This window comes from Vombatus ursinus, unplaced genomic scaffold (assembly GCF_900497805.2).
Source record: "Vombatus ursinus unplaced genomic scaffold, bare-nosed wombat genome assembly UNPS02004444.1, whole genome shotgun sequence".
Lineage (NCBI taxonomy): Eukaryota > Metazoa > Chordata > Mammalia > Diprotodontia > Vombatidae > Vombatus > Vombatus ursinus.
This window is the reverse complement of record NW_020944222.1, coordinates 54,026-64,047: the sequence shown is the minus strand read 5'-3', so window position 1 is coordinate 64,047 and position 10,022 is coordinate 54,026. Positions and strand designations below refer to the sequence as shown.

General features: G+C 44.9%; 1 pseudogene; it reads left to right on the top strand.

The window, feature by feature from the left end:
* The first annotated feature begins 799 nt into the window (after nucleotides 1-799).
* LOC114023664 lies at nucleotides 800-1,720 on the top strand (annotated as a pseudogene).
* The last annotated feature ends 8,302 nt before the right edge of the window (nucleotides 1,721-10,022 follow it).

Here is a 10,022-nt window from a genome sequence, read left to right as displayed (position 1 = left end):
TGATGACAAGAAATGGTAAATTGCTGCTGGCCATTTCAGTTCATGCCACATGACTTTCCTTAAGGAGGAAAGGATTAACTTCCAACTGGTTGGAAGAGGAGCCAGACTTGTTCTGATGGGCCCCACAAGGCAGATCAGGAACAACGGAAGGTACAAAGAAACAAATGTAAGCTGGAAAATCTTCCTAACAACTAGAGCTGAGTAATAGAAGAATGGGTGGCCTCAGGAGGTAACAGTTTCCCCATCGTTCGATGTCTTCCTGCACAGACTGCACGACCACCTGTCAGGTATGTTACAGAAGGGCTTCCTTTGGGGGGATGGGTTGGACTCAATGATTGCTGAAGTTTCTTCTAATTTTGAATGTTTGTGACTCTGGGATCTGTCACAACCACTTCCAGGGACAAACTTTCAAAATTAAGGCTTACACGAGTTGCCAAGAGGTTATTTGGAACAAGTATAATAGAGACCTGCCTTTAATTTTACGGATGATGTTGGCAATGATAATGGAGATAATTAGGCTGGTGCCAGTTGCCCAACAAAGTGGCACTGGGTAAAATTTAGGCCTTATTTACTTTAGCATAAATGCAAGTAATCCAAGAATCAGGTTTACACTAGTGCCTGAAAATTGGCTTGTGAAATGCCACAACGTACCTACTGTAAAGGGTGGGAGATTTGAATAGCTGACCTCCAAGGTTCCTTCCAACTCTAAGATGCTATAATTCTATGATAGCCTATAAGGATTCCTTCATTGGGATCACCATTGTCAGAAAATTCTTGGTAGGCACTAGAAAGATGATTTATGGCTATGGGTAGAAATGCCACAACAGTGACCAGATTTCTTCCTCTGAGATTCACTGAGCATCCAGAGCTTCAGGTCTTCCTTTTTGTGCTGTTCCTGGGAATCTACCTCATGACTCTAACTTGGAATCTGTCCCTCATCACCCTGATCAGGATTGAGTCCCATCTCCATTGCCCCATGTACTTCTTCCTCAGTAATCTATCCTTTGTTGATATTGCTTACACTTCGTCTAGTGCCCCCAAGATGCTATATGACTTTTTCAGGGAGCAAAAGACCATCTCCTTTGTGGGCTGTGCTGCTCAGCTGTTTGTCTTCATTGGGATGGGGGGCACAGAGTGCTGCCTCCTGGCAGCCATGGCATATGACCGATACATTGCCATTTCCAACCCACTGCTTTATGCAGCTGTCATGTCCCCCTACGTTTGTGTGAAGAAGGCTATAGGGCAGCACATGTTGGGGGCATCTTCACTGGCTTAGCCCAAACCATCTCTGTATTTCAGCTCCACTTCTATGGCCCAGATGTAATTAACCACTTCTTCTGTGATATTCCTCCCCTGTTGACCCTCTCCTGTTCCAGTACTCTTCTCAGCCAAGTGGTGAACTTCACTGTTGTGTGTATGGTTGGGGGTACATCAGCCACATTGTCTTGGTCTCCTATGTGTATATCACTGCAACAGTTATGAAGATCCATTTGGCTGGAGGACGAACAAAGACTTTCAACACCTGTGCCTCTCATCCGATGGCCGTGGTTCTGTTCTATGGCTCTGGCTTCTTTGCATACCTCCATCCTAGTGCCAGGCACTCACAAAACCAAGATAAAGTGGTGTCCATGTTCTACAGAGCTGTGATTCCCATGTTAAGCCCATCATCTACAGTTTGAGAAACAAAGAGATCAAAGATGCGCTGGAGAAGCTCAAGTAGAGAAGGCAGATGTGCATGTGTGCCTTCTTTCCTTAGATCAATGACCTCAGGTTACTCCATGCCACAGGAGTCCATCTCTTCAACATCAATTTTCTCCTAAAGATTTTCTGGAACCTTGAATCACGGAACGGCATAATCTTAGTAGCATCAACATCATGGGTCATGCAGAAGTCAGTGGAAAGAAAAATGGTATATGTAAGTGGGCTTTAGTTTATTCCCATCAATGATAAGCACATAATAAATGGCATAAAAGACATAAGGTCATGTATGATTGGAAAGACAGCTGGGCTAATTATAAAAGGAGAGGACTGTCCAATTTTGTGTCCATGGAATACTGAATGAATAAATTCAAAGGCATTTATTAAACCCTGGACATGTGTAAAGCACTGTGTTAGGTACTTAGATATTTTTTTTAAGTGAATACAATCTCTGCCTTGGAAATACTTTCATCCCAATAGGGAGAGATTAACACATATAGAGAAGTGGTGACTAAGGAAAGGTATTGGGTTTGGAAAGTTGCTGGGTTGAAGGGTGAAGTCACATTGGCGTAGACTGATACATTCCTTCCATGAGTAATGGCAGAACTGGAGAATGTATGTATGTAGAGGGGAGAGAGGTGGCATGACTGATGAGCCCCAGGATAAGCTCAACAATCAGACCAGTGGGGCCCCTGGGTAGGAGTTCCAGAAACAAAAACCTTACATGCTCAGGGCATTGTTTCTGATCCTGGCAGTAGGGCAGCAGGTGAGAAGATGGCTGAGTAGAATAAAGCATGGCTGAGGCCTGTATGAAATTGTAGGCAATGGGAGAAGCTCACCAATCAGACCAGCAGGGCCCAAGGTGGGAGTTCTGGAGGTGAAAGGTTGAAGGCCTCAGGTCTCTGATGTGTCATGTGGCTCTTCTATAGAGGAAAGAAGATGTGGACAAGAATCAAACAAGAGGAAAAATGCAAATGGGTTTGTGATATGCACCACTGGAAGTAGCGACCACACCATGGAGATCATGGGTTCATTGAATTGTTGAGCTAAAAAGGATTCATCGAAGGAGGTGGAGAGAGAGAGTGTGAAGGTTGGCTGGTTGGTTTTGACTAAATTTAGCTAAACACATCTGAATGTCATGATTCCCTTTGAAAACTGGAACTCTCCCTTCCTTGAGTTCTGGTGTGAGGGTTTTTTTTGGGGGTGGGGTGGGGGAAATGGGGGAAGCAGTTAATTGTAATTATGTATATCATGGTTTAAAATCTCCATTCCAGAGTCATAAATCAAATAGCAAAGTATTTAATCAGGACAGAAGAGCAAAGTAATTCGCACAAGAAAATGAATGGATAACAGAATTATTCTCACCATAACCTGCCTTCTTCCCACTGCCCTCACATGAGGGTTTGGTTTCATACAAGTGCCAGGGGTGAAACAGTAACCACTTCCCCCTGCAGATGACCAGTGGTCAAAATTTAGGTATCAGTGTGGCATGGAATCTGTAGAATCTTGGGTTGGATCTACTCTGGCTCTATATCAGGGCCCCTCCATGGAAAATTGAGTTCCTAGGTTCCCTTCCATAGTTTTTGGACTCCAAATAGGGTCAGTATAAACAGTAACATCCTCTCTTTCCCTTCCATGTCCATGGCTAGTGTCAAGGAAGGAAGCATTTATTAAGTGCCTACTATGTACCAGGTATATGTTAAGCAGTTTACAAATATGTTTTTGACCTTTTGGTTCTTCCTCTGTAAAACGAGGAGGTTGGAGTAGATGAGGCCTAATGTTATGTTCCAAGGTTCCCTCCAGCTCTAGCACCCTCAGGTATTTTTTCAGAGCTCTCTTCCAGGTCTGACATCCTCTACTCTTTGTTCAGATAGAAATCAATATTAACATGCTGCTGTTAGAGAATTTTGTTGTTGAGTCGTTTCAGTCACGTCCAATTCTTCGTGACCCCATTTGGGATTTCTTGGTGAAGATACTGGAGTGGTTTGCAATTTCCTTCTCCAGTTAGAGAGTTTACCTAGAAGTAACATATCTTGGGAAAGGGATATAACTGACATAAAGGGAAATAATGATAGAGTCAGGGGAATAGGATTTAAAGGAAGAACAATGTAACCAATAGCTCATGGTGACATGTTGGATAAAGAAAGGCCAGTTAGTGGGAAGCGCAACATAGGAGGACTGCATTCTATCCCAGTGCCATGTATGACCTTGGCCAAGGACTTCTGGACATTCTAGTGCAATGTCATCATAGGACCATAGACTTGGATCTGGAAAGGACCTTGGAAGTCATCAAATTCAATCCCCTCATTTCACAGATGAGGAAAACTGAGGCACAGAGAAATTAAGTGACTTGCCCAAGGTCATATAGCTAGTGCCTAAGGTGGGTTTTGAACCCAGTTCTTCCTGACTTCTAGTCCAACTTTCTGAATGCTACTTCATGGTTACTTACTAAATAAATGTGTTGTTATTATCATCATTTTTTTTTGCCCTTCTAGGCCTCAGTTTCCAAATATGTAAATGAGGAGGGTGGACTGGAAGATCTTTAAGGTCCCTCTTAATTCTGATATTTCATATGATTTCTTCTAAGGTCTCTCCCATCTCTGATATTCTGTGTTCCATGTTTTAATATCCCTTCCAGATCTGATAGTCTATGTTCTAAGATCCTTTCTGGCTCAACCATTCCATAACATCTCAAAACTGAGAAGGCTGTATGGTTTGCCTTGTTTGCCCTCAGCCACCCTTTTCTCTCCACCAGTAAAACTTCCCAGGAGGCTGCCTGCCCTCTTTACGCTTCTCAAAACCAGCTCTCAGGAAAGGCCCTGATACCAGGGCCTTTATACTTTATTATGAATTCCCGTCATTGATCACCCCTCCCACAGGTATATTCTCTCTAACTCTGATCTCTGATTGTGGAAGGAACAGATGGGGCAGTGGAATGGCGTCTTGGTCTTGGGTACACAACAAAGGAGCCCAAGGGCTCAGATAAGTTCGAAAAAATCCCGTAACAGGAACATATCCAAAAACTTTCAGGTAGAAGCAATCCCGCAGGATATGACAGAGGCCTACAGGAAGGCAACAGCAGATAAGCTGCTGGCAAGAAGATAAAAGCAGTCAGGACTTCCCAGGAGTCTCCGAAATTCCCCACCAAAGTCCTAAGATCATCTTTACAGATCCTTTGCCCCAAAGAGCCCTGCTGTGTCCCAGAGTATTGTAATCTGGTGTACTTCTAGATTGGCCAGCACGGTTCACTCAAACACCCCAGGGCTGTTCCATTGTGTCTTGGCTTCCAACTGGCCCAGTCAATGCTGCTCAAGTATCGAGTTAATTCAAGGCTCCCCAGTTCTGCCGGTATCCTGACCCACAACACATGGGAAGAGTGCTGAACTAGAAGCCGGTTGATCTGTTCTGGCACTGTCACTAACTTTGTGCTGGTCACTTTTCCTCTCTGTCCCTCAGTTTTCTCTTCCCTATATTGGGTAGACTAGATATATGATCTCCCAAGAACCTTTCAGTTCTCAAAGAATTTAGTTCTGTGGCTTTGTGTCCCAATGTTAAAGAGATTTCAAGCAACATCTAGAACTTGGGGGAGGCTTGGGAGTGGGTGGGAAAGGAATTCTTCTCCAATCCTCAAACTCACTACTTTACTTGTGCACTGAGGGCAGTCCTAACAAGACGGTGGGATAAAGACAAAGGTAGAGTGATGATGGGAAAGAAATAGAGAAAGAAGAAGGAGAGATATAGAGGGACAAAGAGAGAGGAAAAGAGGAAAGAAATCCGCAAATGGGAACACGAAGAGTCAGACACAGCTGAAACGACTGAACAACAAAGTTAAGCAAGCCACTTCCCTATCTCTGGACCACAGTTTCCTCATCTGTAAAATGAAGGGGTCAGACTAGTGGGTATCCTGGCCTTGGGAAAAGGCCTAAACTTGGAGTCAAAAGACCTGGTTTCAACTCCCAGGTCTGTTAGTTGAATTCTGAAATCAGCTTTCCTCATCTGTCAAATGAGGATAGTAATAATAATTTACATTTGTAGAGCTGGTAGTGTGTTCAGTGGGAAGGCCCTGGTTTAAGGGGCATAGGTCTAACTCTTGTCTCTGTCATCCGTGTGATCCTGAACATGTCTTTTTACCTCTCTAGGTGTCCTCCGGAAAATGAGGGAGGGGGTGACAAGATGACCTCTCATGCCCCTTCCACTCTAGATTGGTGATCCTATACAATATTTCAAGGTTTCGTAATCTCTTCCTCACACACACTCCTGTACCAATGATATTATACCCATTTTACTGATGAAGAAACCAAGGATCTGAGTGATTCATAGGCTCAGAGCTGGAAGAGACCTTAGAAGTCATCAAGTCCAAGCTCCTCCTTTCACAGAGGAGGAAACTGAGGCACCACAAAGTGAAGTGATTTGCCCAGTATAATACAGCTAATAGGGGAAGAATGGGGGTTCCAACCCAAGTCCTCTGACCCTCCAACCACCACGCTTTGCACTATTCTATGCTGCCTCTTTATAAGTGAAATGGCTCACTCATGAGCATACAGTGTCTGAGGCAGGATCCAAATCCGGTGCTCTAGCCATCAGTCAACACTGGCTCAAGTTAGCTACTTCACAGGGTACTTGTGGAGACTCATTGAGGTAAGGGATGCAAATGGGAGCTGTCACTACCTAAGATTAACAGCCTAAGCACCGCATCACCCGTCTCCTGGACCTGGTGGCTGTGTGGTATGAACTGTCCCTGTTCAGAGGAAACAGATGCCCTGTTCTGTCCCCACTATGAAAAGAGCAGCTGTAAATGAGTTGATTGGCCTGAAGAAATGGCAAGCCAACGACTGGTTCCCCTCCCTCTGCGGCTTTCCTGGGTGAGTACCTCCTTCCTGCCAGCTGGAAAGGAAGGCTCCCCGTGCAGCTGGGGTGGCCCACCAGCACCGAGGCTGCGTTCAGAAGCCAACCCAGCCATTGGCTCGGACTTCTTTTCCGCGATGCAGACTCAAGACATAATGAGCCAGATCTGGATTAACTGGGTTTACTAAGAGGCGCTGTGGAGTAGTGGGAAGAAAGTTGGCCTCAGAATCGGAAAGACCTGAGTTCAGGTGCTGACATGATCCATACTTTCTTGTGACCCTGGGTAAATCACTGGCACTCTCAGTGTCTCCCAGGCAACTCCCAAAGACTTTATGTCATCATCAGTGGAAAGTTTCCACGCCAAGAACTCACCATACCAGTGAAATCACAGGTCTAGACCAAACAACAACAACAAAGAGGCCCATGCACAATCTCAAAAACCGACTCAAGGGTAAGCAAAGCAAACTTTTGGAACATCCTCACACATCATCCTCATCGATTCCAGAAACATTTATCGAGGGCTATTTGCTAAAAAGAAGCTTCATGTGGCTTCGGCAGCCTGAGGATAGCAGGGAAACCGATTCTTCTGATGGGAGACCATGGAGGTCCAGAAGAGGTGTGGTTCTACCCAGCAGGTGATGTGTGGTCCAGATCGTTCCCTAAAGAGACTGAGAACCCTCAGGCCTGCCATCCACAGTCGGGACCTGCCCAGGGCACGTAGTTTACTTGCTGATGTTCCTTGTTGCTTAGTGTTCTTAGCATAGTCCTTGAAACGTAGTAGGCATTTAATACATATTGACTGATTGATTATAAGTTAAGGACCACTCTCTTCTGCAGATGCTGTATACATTGGTGGTAGAATGTGACCATAGGCAACTTGTCATGTTATGGCTTCTGTTAGTAAATGCTTCGTGATTGATGGTTAATGGTATCATCTTGGCTGATTTGTTTAAATGGGAAACACGTAGGTTGTAGCTCAGGAATTAGTTGTGAGGGGCAGACTTTTGACTCCTCTAACACCAGGATTACGCCTAGGTTGCCTCTAAAGTGAAATGTAACAATATGGCCACTCTTCTGGGAAACCACTTCCACCTACCAATGTGACCAGGTGAGCCAGACAGCCTCAACCCAGGAAGAGAGTACGGAGGGAGTTGACACTTGGTGCCATTCCTGCCCTTCACAATCCGACTTCAGTCTGTCCTTCCAAGTGGATTGCTCTCCCCAGTGCATGCTGCATTCCAGGCAAACTGGACTAATTGCTATCCCTCACAGACAACACTGCAGCTCCCATCTCCCCGACTTTTCATTCATTCACCCTTTCATTCATTCATTCATTCATTCATTCAGACAGCCCTCTATGACTGGAATACTCTCTCTCCTCATATCCCCCTCTTAGAATCCTTCCTTCAGTACTCAGCTCAAACTCCTTCTATAGCAGGTCCTTCCCAGACTCCCAGGTACTAGTACCGTCTCCTCAAAGGTTACCTAGTATCATATTTATTTATGTGCAAGCTGTTTCACCCATTAGAACGTCAGCTCCTTTGAGGGCAGAAATCATTTTCACCTTTTCTTTGTATCTCTAGCTCTTAACATTGTTCCTTACACTCAGTCATTGCTTGATTTTTAAGTTTGTTGAATTGAAATGAGGGAAAAAGGAAGTGGGAAAATCCCAGCACCTGCAAGGTTCATTTGCATCTTCTAAGTGCAGTAAAGGGAAGCTAGCCTGAGATCCAAAGGTTAAAAGGTGAATCTATAAGGCAAATAATTCACATGCACGTAAGCAAGAATTGGGAGATGTTGCTTGGTTATGGCGGGGTCTGCTCTGCAACAGAGTGTCAGGCAGAGTTCTCCTGCTAACCACCTCCTCCCCCACACCAGGGTCAGGGAGCTCAGATAGGCCTCCTGCATTTCACTGGCTCTTTTTGCAGGCAGCCTTCTCAGACGCCTCAATCAGCAATTGCTTCTCCATCTTTCAAGTTCCTCCAGCACTTTGAACCCCATGCAATTCAATTCATCATTTATTAAAGGTCTGTGATATTCTAGGAAGGACTGGGCAAGAAAATAATCAACCCCAAAGGCTGATTTCATTGTATCTCAGCAGAGCTGGGTTGAAGGGGTCTACAGGGGCTCCTCCATCTTTGCTGGGGATACAAAAATGAAAAACAAGAGCTTAGATTCTGCCCCTCCTCCAGATGGCAAAACTTTCCTGTATACAAATGAGTATAATATAATGGAGAGTGAGAGTTCAGGAGCTGCAAAGACAAAAAAATCAACACAGAATCACAGGATTTGAAGAGGAAGGGACGTTAGCCTCCATCAAGAAAACCCCATACATGGGAGGCTTTCCCACCCAACACATAGCTATTCATCCTGGAAGGGGTGGGAGAGAATTAAATAGCTCCTGCCCTCGAGGAGCCTACAATCATGATAATAAAAGGCTGTGTTTGTGGCATCTCCCCTATTAGACTGTAAGCTTTTTGAGGATACTACACCTTATCCACAAGGTCAGAGAATTTAGGAAAGGAAAGCCCCTTAGAGACCAGCTAGTCTAGGGGTCTGGACTTTTCTTGAAGTGTCCTTTAGGCAGTCTTCCATGGCCTATGGATTTATCTCTTAGAATAATGTTTTTAAATGCATAAAATAAAGTGCATAGAACCAAATATATTGAGAGAAAAATGTCTGTTTTCCATCCAAGTCTATGGACCCCTAAAATCTATCCATAGATCCCTGGGTGGCTGGGTGGGAGACGGGGGTGGGTGGGCCATAGCTTCCAAGTTAAGAGCCCTTTATCTTCTCCAGCTGTCTCATATACAAATGAATAGAGTCCCAGAGAAGGGAAGGGACTTTTTTGGTATCCCTACTGTACCTAGCACAGGGCAGGGCACATGGTTGCTCATCAATCAGCCTCAGGGGTTAGATAGATGAATGGAGAGACAGAGATGGTGTGCCATAATGGGAAGATCACAGAGTAAGGGCCTACATTCTAATTCTACCCTTCTTTCATCTCCTGACTTTGCCACCTACTCCCTGTGTAATCTCAAGCACATCCCTTCACCTCTCTGGACTTCAGTTTCTCCATCTATAAAATGAAAGCATTAGTCCAGCTCTCAATCTGTGACCCAATGCTTTTCTGCCTTCACTGAAGTTATTACGGGGCTGACCTATCTGTGGCTCTGGGTGGGTGAGTGTGTGGAATTCAGTCAGTTTCTCCTCCCTATTTTGGGCTGGCCATTCTTCTGGTCTCAGCTAAGCAGTGGCACACACGAGAAGGAGAGCTCACATTTCTGCTCAAGAGCAAAAAGATGAAGACAGAGGCTGTTGACGGCAAAGGCCCCCCACTATGGACAGCCCTAAGCAAAGGTGTAAATTCTTCCAAGTTTTCCCCTTAATGTTCCCCGTCCCTTTGACATTTATTCTTGTGGTTACAGAGGCCAGAACTGACATCTGTGGGTAAAAGAAACAGACAGGAAGAACTGTCT